This window comes from Mixophyes fleayi, chromosome 1 (assembly GCF_038048845.1).
Source record: "Mixophyes fleayi isolate aMixFle1 chromosome 1, aMixFle1.hap1, whole genome shotgun sequence".
NCBI classification, from domain to species: domain Eukaryota; kingdom Metazoa; phylum Chordata; class Amphibia; order Anura; family Limnodynastidae; genus Mixophyes; species Mixophyes fleayi.
In genome coordinates, this window is record NC_134402.1 from 417,324,967 (window position 1) to 417,340,204 (window position 15,238).

At 39.1% G+C, this 15,238-nt stretch overlaps 1 protein-coding gene across 1 annotated transcript in view; it reads left to right on the forward strand.

The window, feature by feature from the left end:
• Positions 1-7,158: 7,158 nt before the first annotated feature.
• Positions 7,159-15,238, forward strand: part of LOC142099605 (3',5'-cyclic-AMP phosphodiesterase 4D-like) — a 609,556-nt gene continuing 601,476 nt past the window's right edge. The window contains exon 1 of the mRNA XM_075183223.1: positions 7,159-7,352. The gene's annotated coding sequence lies outside the window, so the exon portion shown is untranslated. The remainder of the gene's footprint in view (positions 7,353-15,238) is intronic.

Here is a 15,238-nt window from a genome sequence, read left to right on the forward strand (position 1 = left end):
CTCCTCTGGGCGACATCTCCAGCACCTCCTATGTGGGTGGTTCTTCTTCTCGCATGACTCGTCTACCGATGACATGACGGCGCATGTGCAGAGAGCCGCAGTCGCGTCTGGGCTCTCTGCAATTTCAATCAGCTGGCCTCGCACTCGGAACAACAGACCAGGTGGTGGCATGGCTTACCAGCATCGGGGCCTGCCGGTGGATAGCCAGGCTCCCCGGCAGGCCAGTCCGATGCTGCACACAGCCATCACTGAAAGGGACATTCTCACTTGCCTGGTGCATGAAAATCTCTTAAAAACTGCACATGGTCTTTGATACGTTTTTGATATTTTTATGCATTGATTTGAACTCTAGTCAAATGAATGTCTGAAAAAAATACATTAATGGATAAAAATACAACACACAGCTTTGTAAAATGGTAGTGCAATATATTATACTGTCAATGCAGTGATGTAAGTAGTACCATCAAGATAAATATACAATAGGGTATTCTATATTCAGTACAATAGTAAAAAAAACAAAATACACACAATGAAAGGTAAAAGGGTTTGTAAAATGCTTTGTATTCTGCCATTACTAAGATTGCTTTTTTTTTTACATATAATAGTTACATATAAAAATACCTTTGCTTATTGCATTAATTTACATCCTTATCATTTTAAAGAAACTAGTAGTTTGAAAGAAGTTTTGACATTTGCATTCATTTTATCAGTTTTTTGTATAGTTTTTTTACATGACAATCTGACGATGGCTGTTTAGATATTATTTGCATTTTTACATCACAGGAGGTGGAGGTATTGGTCCAGCTGGTGGTGGATAGGCTGCACTTCACCAGCCGGCAGCTTTTTGCCCCTGAAAAATCTCAAGCTTGGGATGACAAAACAAAGCAGTTCAATGCCATGACTCCAGCCAGCATAATACCTCACTCCTGTCCAGCGTCCTAACTTACCCACACAAGACCCTCCGCAGCCTCATCAAGCACATTTTCCCATGGTTAGAATTCCCACTTTTGCAATCCTAACCCTGTAGCCTCTCCAACCTAAATGATTCTTTTGACCCAAACCCATTTTTGCAATAATATAATTTGCCTCTACCAGCCTCTTATTTTCAAACCATGTCTATCTACGCCCCAGCCACCTATTTCTCCAAATCCCCTTCTGCACACCCTCCAGCCCCTTCTGCCCATACATTGTCTGACACACCGTCACCTCCGCTACCCCAATGACCTCTGTTTCTTCTACACTGTTGCCTACCACATCACGGGTAGCCAGAAGCCAAGTTCAGCATCTAGCCCAATTTAAAACAAGGGGGGAGGGCAAGAAGCACCTGGAAAAAAACACATTCATTTGTTATATTTAGTTTGCTTTGTGTGGCTTTCTTAATACACTTTACAATTAAAACTTTACAGCTAAAACTTTACATTTATACACAGTTTCAAAATTTACTTACAGTAATATTAGGAGAAAAGCACATGTTCTTTATAGTATAGGCATTAGTGATAAAACAGCACAATACAAAATAAAAAGGTGCACGCAATTGCAGACACATGCATACGATACTGACATCAATAAGACTCAGGACTTAGACTAGTCTTGTAGCTGTTGCAAAATATACAGCATAAAAGCAAGTAAGTTTGAGGTGAGCAGGGCTTGAATCGGACGTGGTTGTGTACACTTGAATTTGCCACGCCCACACTGTACATCGGCTACGGCAAAATGCTCCTTCCCTGCCCCATTTACTCCTCGGGCTCCTAAGCTATAGTAAGTGTCCTTTGTTTATGAAGATGCAACAGACAAGGCTTCCTTCAAGGATGGATGTCCCAGTTCTGGGCATGCGCAGAGTGATTTTTGCGTACGATACGCTCAAAATCGGCAGATACGTGCCTTGATGAATCAAGTCCATAGTCTTATTTGGTTCGAATGATCAGATGGGATTTTACTGATTGGCTGTGTATATTCACTGGTTTTTCAGTCCACATGACAGCCCCACCAAAAAGTATTTTGCATTAAGGAAAAAACAGCGTAAAACACAATGTGGAAAGAGATGGGCACAGTTTTGCAACATTTTTCCTCTTAAATGGTCAGTGTTTCTTAATAACTATACAGTTTAATTAGATTGTACTCAGTCTTTACTCTTAATAACAGATCTTTCAAACCTACACTTTCAATTTTATGGAAGGATGAAGACTGAATAGAGCATGTGAGTGTCCCTTCTGTATACAGCATGGAAACAAATGCTACTTATTAGTATCTGTGTGTGTGCTTATTTTTGCTATTGAGTTACCGTACATTTTCCGTATTATTGCTACAGTATCTTGTAAAGTGCCATACAATATTGACATAAGAAATGGAACTCACAAAGTAAACGGAAGAAAGAAAACTGTTTACTTCTGAGTTGGCATAGAGTACTAGTTTACTTGAACATGAAAAGTAAATTACGTTTTATTATATTACTTTTATTAGACATAATACACATTCCCTATGAAGACAACAGAACATTAAGGTGTTTAAATCCGTTTGTCTAATTATAATACAAACTGGACGCTATACTATACACCTGAGTGTGTCTATTGATACAGGACTTCATCCAGACAAACTAATGTGCTTGTCAATATTTTAATTAAAAGGTCTATAAACCGGTATATGTACTTATAAGAGTGAGGAGCTCTCACAATCCTAAGGAGCTGTACCATTCTAGTCCGGGAGTCTATACTATAATTTACCCACAAACACAAGCCTCGTGATTCACAACATCACAGATTATATTTTACATCTTTTTATGTGGTCCGGATCACTGTTTGTACGATTAATGTTGATCGTTATGTTTATATGCTAGAGGCTAAGGTGATTTTACATAATAGGTGGTTGTCTAGTCACCTGTGACTCACATATGCTTATTGTTTTTAATGTGATACAACAATATCAATAAATTTATTAATATTCAGGTGAAAAACTTGTAATTTTATTTTTTATTTTCTGCTGGACACTGCGCCCCTTTAACATTTATTTTACCTGTTTGGTTTTGGTGGATTCAGATACCCATCTTAGGGAGCTGCGGTCCAACAGTTCTTACTATTTACTAGTGATCCATAGCGTCTAATTTTTTGTTTGATTTTATTAGACATTTTTGCTTGTAAAAGCAGTGGCCAAAACAGACTAACTGACATACTAGTAGCGGGCAGAGAAAGAGCAGTTAGGAGTGCACAAACCAGGATGCTGATATCTATGCATTCTTTCTTTCTGTAAATAAATTAAACCACCCGCCCTCATCTGCGTCATTCTCCAGACAGTATTAGAGGCTGAGACACCTAGCATGGAACACTCTTGTGTTTGACATCAGAAGAATGACAGGGCTAGGGGTGAATTCACAAGCTGGAACATAGACAGGTGTAGTAGGAAATGTGTTTTACTCCTCATAATAATAAGACAAATGCCATCATTTTTAGAAATAACTAATCTCATTAATTATTGGAACAACCTACAAAACCTGTGACGTGTCAGATGTTCTAAGGAGGCATTTTTATAGTCAGTCTTTTTAAACGTTCGCCAACACAGGACCGGGAGACCCAGCTAAGAATCTGTGAGAGCTATTTACGCGATTCCCTTGTTTGACTGGGGTCTATAAAACCCAAGTATCACACAGCTATTGTCCTCCACATACAATAGCACATCAATCAATGATAGCCGCTAAATAGCCGCTAAATCCCCGCAGTTGTTATCTAACCCACTCTAACGTATTAGACAAACCATCCATTTATTCTCTCAGTTATCACAGACACACACAAACAAAAGGGACACAATCTTTTACTTCCCAGGGAGAACTGAGAGATCACATATACAGTACATATAATCAAACATTACACTATATATGTTATTTACCAGGCAAGATATTATAAGGTGATACCTGACCACTCTCAGAAGTGAGTACAGTTTAAATCCCAGTAACGTGTTACCCCATTATGTTGCCTCCATATTTTAGCAATCCTTCATTTGTGTATACATGTAACAACAGGGAAAATGTATTGTGTGTACCTATGTATAGGTATATGTGTGTGTATAGGTGTGTGTGTATAGTGACAGAAATAATGTGTGTTTGCATATATGTGATATCAGTCTTTTCTCTCTTTGTACGCGTGTCTACATGTATATGTTGAGAGAGAGAGGGATAGAGAGAGAGAAAAGAGAGAGGGATAGAACGAGAGAGAAAAAGAGAGAGCAAGAAAGAAAGAGCATGAAAAGAAAGAGAGAGAGAGAGAAAAGAGAGAGAGCAGGAAAGAAAGAGAGAGAAAAAGCGGGGAAAAGAGAGAGAATGAGCGGGAAAAGAAAGATAGAGAGAGAGAAGGAAAGAAAGATAAAGGAAGAGCGGGAAAGAGAGAGAGAGAGCGATACCAGGACAGACTCCAATACAGAATGGTAGGTAATAAAGGTAAGGTTAATGTAAACATTTATTGCAAGATTAACATCAGTATTGCAGAGTTAGGGTTAATCAGTATACAGTAGTTAGAATAATACAGAATATAGAGACTGCAGAATTAGAATTCATTGATTGAAGACTTAGGGTTAAACACAGTATAACATGGCAGCATTGTAGAAATGAATATGGCATAAAAGTACTTGGAGTATACAGAGTGCACATAGGTGAAGTGTCCTGTAGTCAGGTAAGCATTTCTATAGTGCAGAGAGGCTGACTAGAGATGGGACCTTGGCTTATATGGTCCAGGCCTTATTCTCCAAGCCTGCACCTGTACCTAGGTGAGGGCGGTGATCATCATTCCTGACTGGTGCCGACTTGTCCCTCTAGGTATGAGCTGACCTCCGGCCAGCTCATACCATGCCCTGTGCATGCACCATCCGGCAGTACAAGCATCCATTATGGGAATCCTTCTGCTCTTCTATGTCATTGGGGAGTGGCGTACACAGATACTGGAGCTCTTTCACTATCAAGAGATAATACACAATCCATCCATGTTCCATATTACATTCTCTACACATTCAGGGTTGTTTTAATGAAAAAGAAGTAGTAGAAGCCTTAAAATAGCTTCTAGCTCAGCACCCTGGTGTCCTATGATGTGAGACCTTTATTTTGAAGATGGTTAACTTCACTTTCCAACGTTGGTTAAATACACATGTCATGTATTTGTGCTTTACTAATGGGTACGGGGGGGGGGGCACTTATTTGTTATAGTACATTTCGGATAATGTCCATGTTTATTTCCCGTGTGCTCCTCAGTATTACAAGACTGATCTGAGGGGTTTCTGATATATGCTGCTCTGCTCAAAGCCAAGTTAATGGAACAGAGTAGAGATAGACAGGCTTCTCAGGGGCTGGCTATGTGCTCGCTCACTGGCATCCTGAAATAGGGAGACTAGGAAGGTTCTACTACAGATCAAACACAAACAAAAAGAATATCTTCCACCTCCTGTATTCAGCTCTTAGTCTGTACTGTAAATTCATATGGGGGGGGGGGGGGGGAGGGTCAGTAGCTTCATTAGTGTTTTGGAGCAATGTGAATCCATTAGCTGCATAAAAGGTAATGATAAATGATGCACACATAACGTTTCAAGCTTGAACATGTTATTTTAAAAAGAGAAATGCTCATATATTTGAGAGGGTTTTTTTGTGTGTGTATTCTATGTAACTAAATGAGGACATGGGAAAAGTCTGGATTAGGAAGACACATAAACTATGTCCCAGAAAGTACAGTATGTGTGCATGCAGCCAAATCCCTAGAACAATGTGAATATAGGGTAATTCTACCTTTTGAGTGAAAATATTAAAAAAGTAATCCCTGTCCCCTTTGTACTGTTGAGGTTCCTGAAGAAGTCAGCACTGCCCTCCCCATTCCCCTAGAAAAGAAGTCCTGATATGGACAGGGCCATAGCAGATGACTGTACCAGCCCCTCCTCCTGCCCCTATGATCACATGACTACAGGCAGGAGCAGAACACGGGGGCCCTTTGAGCAAGGTCCCTCACAGTGTAGGTAAGCGAGATGAAGGGGCGTATGTTTGATTTTTCAAATCTTACACCTATCAAGTGGAAAATAAATAAAGATACATAGATAGATAGATAGATATGATATAGACCAGGGGTCAGGGAACTTTTTTACCTTCTACCCCAAAATATATTTAGATATGCCTATGTTACCCCCTTGATTTGAAAGGAAGGAAATCATTATTAATAATTATTGGAATTCAAAATTTTATTGAATCTATTAAAAATTTCTTTGAAAGCTTCAACTTCAAAACTTCAGGTTTTGGAGAAATGACGTTGCTTCATTTTTGTTACTAGAGCATCAATATTGGGGCATTTTGATGTCAGAGCAATTTGGATACAGTCTTCAGCGTCCAATTGATTTCTCTGCTTTGTTTTTATGCTCGTTAGAGTGGAAAATCCTTGTTTGCAAAGGTAGGTTGTTGCAAAAGGCAGCAACTTTTTGACTGCCTCCTCATGTGCAATTTTGAATGCCTTTGCAGCTGTTGACATCCAAAAATATGACAGATCTGCTTTGTTTTCAAATGCAATACGTGCTTCATTATTATATCGAAGCTCAAGAAGTGCCTCTGCCAACCCTTGAGGCTCTTCTGGTTCACATTTAAAGGGGTCTACAATCCAACTGACAGCATGTGAATCGGCAGCATTACCCTCAGGAATTTCATTTTTACCCCATTTGGGGTAATTTACCCTTGTTCCCTGACCACTGATATAGACAGATAAATAGATAGATAGATTGATCGATAGATAGATAGTTAAAATCACCATACATATAGAGTTAGGAAATAAAAACTTTCAAAATGAAAACAACATCTTAGCTAAACCAGTTAATTAAATAAAAACTAAAACAGTTAATGAAATAAAATAAAAAATAAAATAAATGAAAACTCTATCTATTTATATCATTGTAGACTTGGTGAAGGTACATTCATTGCTGAGAGAGTTAAACTGCTCATGTTATTTCCAGTAGAGTGAATGCCTGCCTTGAGGTAAGCAGCCACCTCTTTATAAATAAATCACCTGTTCTTCCTCCAACTACTAAACAATGAAGCTGGGAGCTTGCTACCTGGCAGTAAGAGGTTACAGCCTCAGATAAGCAGATTAAGGACGTGTAGGATATCTCTGTTGTTCTAGTGCTGCCCTTTTTCGTCCCTTGCAGCCTGTTCGACTAGTTGCAGGAGGCTGTCTGATTGGCGGAACCTTCAGCTGTGTTTCATAAATTGTAACTCAGCTTGTATGAACATGAATATTATCATTACAACAAGCAGTCCCCTGGGCCAGTCATTGCCTCTCTGCATGAATTTGTAATAATCCATCCCTGGATCCCCCCTCTTGTTCAGCTGCCACTTCATCTTAGAGTCTGTGAGTATTTCTAACAATTATACCTACTTGCTCTACATGACTGTGAGGCACTTGTGTGATGATGTGATATTAGCTTATTATGTCTTATTTTAATGACAATTATATATGTAATAGAGGAAAGTGAATTGCTGGGTGTCTATTCATGCATGTATGTTAATTCTGAGAATTTGTGACATGCCTTCAGTCTTTTTCATTTTGTGTCACTGGTTTGAGAAACAAGGTGTGCATATGTTTCAAAGTACAACAAGCCTACAAGATTGCGTTGTCTTAGTTTACTAAAGGGTAACTCTTAAAACCCCCTCCCCCGTGTTTGTTGTAATGACAAAAATATATATTTTGAATTATTATTGCAAGTTAGTTTTACCATCTGTATCTGTTTGTAACTTGCTTTAAGCAAACTAAGACATACTAATAGTAGTGATGGATGATTACCATTATTTACTACTTTGCTATTATTTGTTACTGTGCTAATCAATACATCTATTATAAAGTGTTTGTTGGTAGTTACTATTGCTGTGGTACTGTCTATATTTCTATACCATATGTGAAATTTTTTAATAGTAAGTATATCTAAGACATACTATGAAAGTAACTTTTATAAGTTCAAGTACAAATGTACAAGTACTTTCAAGGGAATATTTAATATGCTCATTTATTCAGTCAGTCCCTGCTTTGCAGACATTCCTCTCTGCTACACTTAAGGACAGTGGGAGACTGATTTATGAAAAGTGAAACTTTAACAAAAGCATGTCAGTGTGCGGTATGTAATATTAATGAGTTGGTTCATTTAGTTGTAACGTGGTATTATTATGTTATTAAATGCATAATGCAGGTTGCAGAGTTGCATTTAAATAAGTGACTCCTAGTGAGGTCTTCAAGCACGCAGAACTACTTGTGATCAGCTTGCGCAAAACTGTGCTGTGTACAGAGTATCTAGTGTGTGCTCAAATCTTCAATGCACCGTAGTGTGCTATGTATTTAATGAGCACTCCCACACAATCCCATCATATTATACCTAGCGTTACCAATCAAGAACTTTGCAGGTAACATTGAAATTGGCACAAAAGGAACACTTGTCTGAAAATGCATGTACGCCTGCATTCAATTATTACACATTATTTTTTGCTGACCTGCAAATTGCAGATTCTACTAGGCTTTACTGACATTTACTGACATTCATTGTGTGTTTGGATTTAATGCCCATGTAACAAGGCCTAATTATGAGCCCTTATACATTTGTTTTTCATTGAAATATGCAAACTGTTTATTAGATGAATGATTTGACATTCTTGTAAAATTGTTGGCTCAGTGCAACCAGACTTTTGCTCAGAGGTGCAGAATGAAAATGCCTTGCTCTCCCAGTTACAATGAATGTCTGTTTACTAAGTTCCCCCCAGCGTGTGTGTCAGGGCCATCTTTTCCATTGGGCACGATGGGCAGCTGCCCGGGGGCCCCACGGGCAAGGGGGCCCCATAGGCACGGCTCTTAATGAGAATAAATAATCCTGCAAAAGAAAAAAACCTGCAAAAAAAACCTTCAAGGGTCGCTGAGCAAGTACATCTATCTATCTATCTCTATCTCTATATATCTATATCTATATCTGTATACATCTATCTATCTATCTCTATCTCTATATATCTATATCTATATCTGTATACATCTATATATCTATATCTATATCTATATCTAGGGGCCCCGGTGCACTGCTTTGCCCGGGGGCCCATAATGTTGTTAAGATGGCCCTGGTGTGTGTACCAAGCAAAATCGCCCATTTTGGATGATATTATCCAGGAAACTTTAAAAATGTTCTCAGGTTCTTTAAAGTTTATTCACTAACAAGCAGCGTCATCCTCACCGGTTCCGTGGCTGTCTGTCTCTTGTCTCTTTATTAAAAATCCTCCGGGCTACATTTATAACCACATACAGAAAAGTAATAAGAAATGCTGGTGATATATAACCACAAAGTCTTGTCTGTTGATTACTCTTGAAGTTCAATCCTCTGAAGATCACAGTCAATATAACAATAAAAGGCCACCTAGTGTTCCATTATTAAAGCACCACTGAAAATAAAATATAATTTAGTAGGTTAGGGATAAATGTTATTTTGTGCGCTGTCTGCAATCTAAAAATTATGATTTATTTTTTTTAATTAAAGGAAAGTGGAATGTAAGTTGTCTGAAAGGACCAGTAAACATTAATCTAACTTTGTTTCTACCCCCATGTAATAATTTATCTACCCCTGCCTCTTTACCCCCAGCAGTGCAGGATTCTATGAGAAGCCTTGCTGTTGCACCATTGTTGCTCCAGGATGTAGTTGGAAAGTCGACAGTCAAAATGTGTGCACCATAATGTTGACAGTAATAATTTCAACACGTTAAGGTCAACATCAATAATGTCTACAGGTTAAAAATGTCGACAAAGTTAAAATGTTGATATAATTTCGACACGTTAAGGTCAACAACTATAATGTCTACAGGTTCAAAATGTCGACACAGTTAAAATGTTGATATGTTGATATAATTTTGACATGTTAAGGTCAACATCAATAATGTCTACAGGTTCAAAATGTCGACACAGTTAAAATGTTGATATGTTGATATAATTTCGACACGTTAAGGTCAACAGCTATAATGTCTACATTTGCAATGTCACCAATATCTTTATTGGTGACATTACAAATGGTATTGAGGGGAAAGTTTGACTTTTACAGATGACACAAAGTTTGCAACAGGAGGGGCAAAACAAATGATTGATGATCTCGGTAGACTAGAAGAATGGTCAGGAGGGTGGCAAATACAATTTAATGGCAACAAATGCAAAATCATGCACTTGGGTCTCAAAAATCCAAAGGCTAAATAGAGTATTAACCTCACTATAATGGAAACTAATGTGGTGGAAAGGCCGGTAAGCAGAGTAACAAAGCAATGAGGAAGGCGAGTCAGATGCTTGGTTGCAAAGGGAGAGGAATCAGTAGCAAAAAGAAAGAAGTAATAATGTCACTGTATAGGCCATTGGTACATCCTCATCTAGAATATTGTGTTCAATTCTGGAGGCTATATCTCCAGAAGTATAAAAATATACTAGAGACTGTACAAAGAAGGGCAACTAAAATGGTGCATGGCCTACAACACAAAACTTACCCAGAAACACTAAAAAATCTTAATATGTATAGTTTAGAGCAAAAAAGGGAAAGGGGGGACATGATCGAAACTTTCAAATATATCAAGGGTTTGAACAAGGTACAAAAGGGAAACATTTTTCAAAGAAAGAGAAGTACTAGAACACGAGGGCATGCACTGACACTGGGGAGAAGGAGGTTCAGAGGAAGTTTGAGGAAAAAATCTTCACAGAAAGGGTAGTGGATAAGTGGAATAACCTCATATCAGAGGTGGTAGAGGCTAATACAGTAGAGCAATTAAACATGCTTGGGATAAACTTAAGGATTTCCTTAGAAACAACTAAGGATCAAATAGGGTTTGAGGTTACCATAGGTTAAAAAATGGGCAGACTAGATGGGCCAAGTGGTTCTTATATGCTGTCAAATTCTATGTTTCTATGACATAAATCTCTAGATTTAACGTCAATACATGTAAAAAAAACAAGCAAAAAACGGTATTATGAACATGTAGTATTATGACTGTCAACATTATGGTATATACATTTTCACTGTCGACTTTTCATACTCAACCCACTGCTCCATACTAACCATTTGGACCGGGTTGGATTTCTTGTAGTGGATAGTTTGTGGCTGTTATTACACACTGCCAGGGCCGGACTGGGCCTAAAAATAAGCCCTGGCATTTAAAGCACATAGGCCCACCTCAGTTCCAGCAGGAAAGAAACCGTGTGCCGCCAAAAAGGGCGTGACTACATTGTGTTGTGGGTGTGGACAACATGGGGCATTGATACATAAATTATAATAAAACATTACATTTATCACGCCCTCCCCTATTATGTAACATGGTTATCATTTTAGACAAATGTTAGACAAATACACAGGCAATACTGTGTGCACTACCGTTAGATGCACACAGCTCTGCCTTCACAAGCAGTACAGTGTGAGGTGGGACATACCTCCCAACTATCCTTGTAGTCGGACCAAATCTCACTAAACGAGACAGTCACCAAAATTCAGGACTTCCCCACCAGATTCAGGACAGTTGGCAGACTGTCCTGCTCTCTCCTACCTGTTCTTGTCACTTTCACCACCTGTGGCTGCTGGTGTCTTTAGATCAGTTGCTGCTTGTCTGGATACTGGAATGTTGGAGGCCCTATTTGGAGAAAAAACAGGTACATGTTATTTAGAGAACTCCAACCACCACTGGTGTTTAATCAATGCAACCCATGTTTTATAATTAGGCCTTTCTCCAGCCTCAACATTAAAATACTAGTATTCACGTTTAATAAATAAACCTATTTCCCTCCCTCCGAACAACCCCAGCAATAAATTAAATAGCATTTACGTTTAAGAAATATACCTATTCCCAGCAACCATCACTGCCATTAAGTAATTCCTATTCACATTTAATAGACGTTATTTTTTTCCCAAACAGCCCCACTTTCAATTAATAGCCCCCAAATCATATTATGCCACAATAGTGCCCCAGTTCATACAATAGTGCCCCCAAATCATATTATACCACAATAGTGCCCCCAGTTGATATTATGCCACAATACTGCACCCAAATAATATTATGCCACAATAGTGCCCCAAATAATATTATGCCACAATAGTGCCCCCAAATAATATTATGCCATACAGTAGTGCCCCAAATCATATTATGCTATACAGTAGTGCATAACTGTGAGTTTATATAAATATCCAATAGTAATAATTATGGACCATACAACATCCCGCTCCCCTGTGTGTCATCCTTTCTCTTCTACCCCCCCCTCCCATGTGGCATACTCCCTCTTTTCCCCCAACCATTTTCTGTATGGCATCCTTCCCCCCTTCCCAGTTTTCTATGTAGCATCCTCTCTCTCTCCCCCCCATTTTAGTGTACTTACCTTCTCATCTTCTGTTCTCTTCTTCTTTCTCTCTTCTGCTTTCCTCTTCTCTTGTCCGCTCCTCTGACCCATCTGATTTGACAGCGCAGCGCTGCGCGCGGCACGTGATCTGGTGGCTGGTTCCTGGGGAGGAGCCAGCCACCAGGAAGCCTGTCACTGACAGACTGTCCGGGACCGGCCCATCTGACCATCGGCCCTTCTGGCATTTGCCAGAAGTGCCAGATGGCCAGTCCGGCCCTGCACACTGCTGATGGAGCCCTGCATTAAAAGCTGGACGAGGGGTGTGCATTTCCTACCATACAGTAGAGTTCCACACTGAAACCCTGTGTACCAGGGGAAAGCGAGTGCAGGCCTAGTAGAGATGCTCACTGGCCCCCGTGTTTTGGTTTTGGATCTGGATTACCTTCGTGTATTGGTTTTGGTTTTGGTTTTGGCAAAACCGTCCTTGCGTGTTTTGGTTTTGGGGGTAAATGTGTTATACTCCGATTTTTTCAAGTCGCCGGAAATCTCGCACTATTAGAGAAAGGCAAAGGCCTCATTCTTTCTTTGCCACTGCGTGTGTAGAATGGCATGTTGGCAATTTTTTTTTTCTCGGCAGCTAACTTTTCATCAGTTATAGCTCTTTTTCTCTTCAACACGGTAAAAGGTTTTTTTTGTGTGTGTTTTTTTCCCTGACTTCAAAAGACTATGTACTTTTACATAGGCTTTACCAAATGACGTACAGGGAAGACTACCATCAGGACTGGTGCCAGTAGCTGCTTGCTGATCCTGCTCATATGTGGACTGCTGTGAATCCATTTTAATGTGACCCAAAACACTTGTAGTGCAAATTCAGAAATATATAGTGCTGGAAACCGAGCCCGCCCATCTCTAAGGCCTAGCTATAATATAGGACAGGGGATGGAATTTATTTTTATGGCTTTTCTTTAAAAATCAGACCAAATATATGTAACTAAGTATTTACACTGTATCTGCCATTACAGACTTTGATAGGGTGGCTGCAATGTCCTTCAACAGGCTTGCAGAAAGTAATTCTCCTGTACATGATCACAGCATTATATCACAGATATTTTCAACGCTGACCATTTCATGACATTTTACCCACTTTTAAAACCTGGAGAGGAGGTCAGGTGACCAGTGCAGGAGGAGGAGGGCCCAATCGCATCCCCATGGCCCCGTACCCTGCTATGAGATGCCAAAATTCACAGCATTGCATAGCGGGAGGCAGGGTTTGGTAACGAGAATAACGTCAGTAAGCCCGCCTCCACCAGCACACTATAGGATGTCTACTCTTCCGGGAGTCCAGCAGGACTCCCCCCGAAATTCGGGAATGTTCAAGAAGTTCCTGGAGAGTAGGCAAGTTTTACATATATATTCGTGAATGATATTGCTAGCTCTTTTAAACAAGCCAGCTTGTATTTTGGGTTTATTTTATTATTATGTTATGCTTTTGTAATCTAACAGCATGATAATCGTTTTATGTAAACTGCAGTGTTTCTTGAGATGTGTCCAGCTCAGCTGAACCATGCATGGACTATGTCTGCAAGCTTGTTTGGTGTTGGTTAGTAGAGTGTGTTTTACTGTGTTTACTAAAAATAAAATAAAAATTCAGCTACTGTTGAAGTTATTTAATGTATTGGAAATAAAAATGAGCGATATTGCATAGTGAAATAAATTTTGTGTGAAAATTCCAGTAATACTATCTTTGGAATGTGGTGAATGTTTCATGGAATGGTTTTGAAAATGTCTCTAACTGGAACAAAATTGTCCTTTCTAGTTTTGATGAGCAGCTATATTTGATTAAATTTTTCTGTTTTATTGAAGACTGTTTGGGAAAAACACTGATGCAGATAATGCTGCTAATTTATTAACATTCCTAATATAGAGCCTGCCTTTATATATGGAAAAATCCCCCACTATAATCTATAAGTGTATAATAGTCACAAAGGATTTATGTGTCATATAAAAGCATGAGGCTATAGGCAGTGTGTTTTTTCTACAGGTTATAGATCTACAAGGTGACTTTTAATAAGTCACAGTAGGAGATGTGTTATTCTTTATAACACACAAGTTTCCCTGATGAAACGACCTTGCATCAATGCGTCGTGGGTGTGGGACGCAATGATGCGATTCGCCACGCCTCACCCTCTTCTATCCTCACACATCACCTGACTGTTAAGTATGATATAGAAAAATATATATAATTTGTACCCTCATGCTTATGAAGCATGGCATTTAGGTCTAAACAATTCTAGATCAAAGACAATTTATTGTTGAACAACTACAGTACACTACATGGATAAGAATTTTAATTTTGGACCATGACAACATTTCATGTGCGGACATTTCATGGCTGTTTAAAGAGACTTAGATCAGAAGGTGATGTATATCTAACCTTTGTAACTGTTATGAACTTAGGGCCTGAGTCATTAAGGCACGCATCTTACGGTTGCTTTAAACTGCACGTAAAGCAGCTCTGCGTACTCCCAAATTCAGCAAGGAACGGATCTAAAGATACGTGTGGTGTTTAATCTGCTCTACTAGACCAGACACTGCAGGATACGTACAATACCTATGTAGAATATAAAATCTCAACAGTATGCACAGATAAAAAAAAAAAATCAGCAATTAATGATACCTGTCAATAATACAGTCATTTATCATTATATATGGAAATGTAAAAAAATGTTTTTTTTATGATACTATCTAGGATTCAGGACTTAGACTAGCCCTATAGCTGGTGCAAGAGATACGGCAGAAAAACAAATAACTGAGATGCTCAGATCTTTTGATTCAGACGTGGCTGTGTGCGCTTGAGTTTGGCACGCCCTTACTGTAAATTGACCATGGACAAACGTTCATGCCCAGAAATTGTA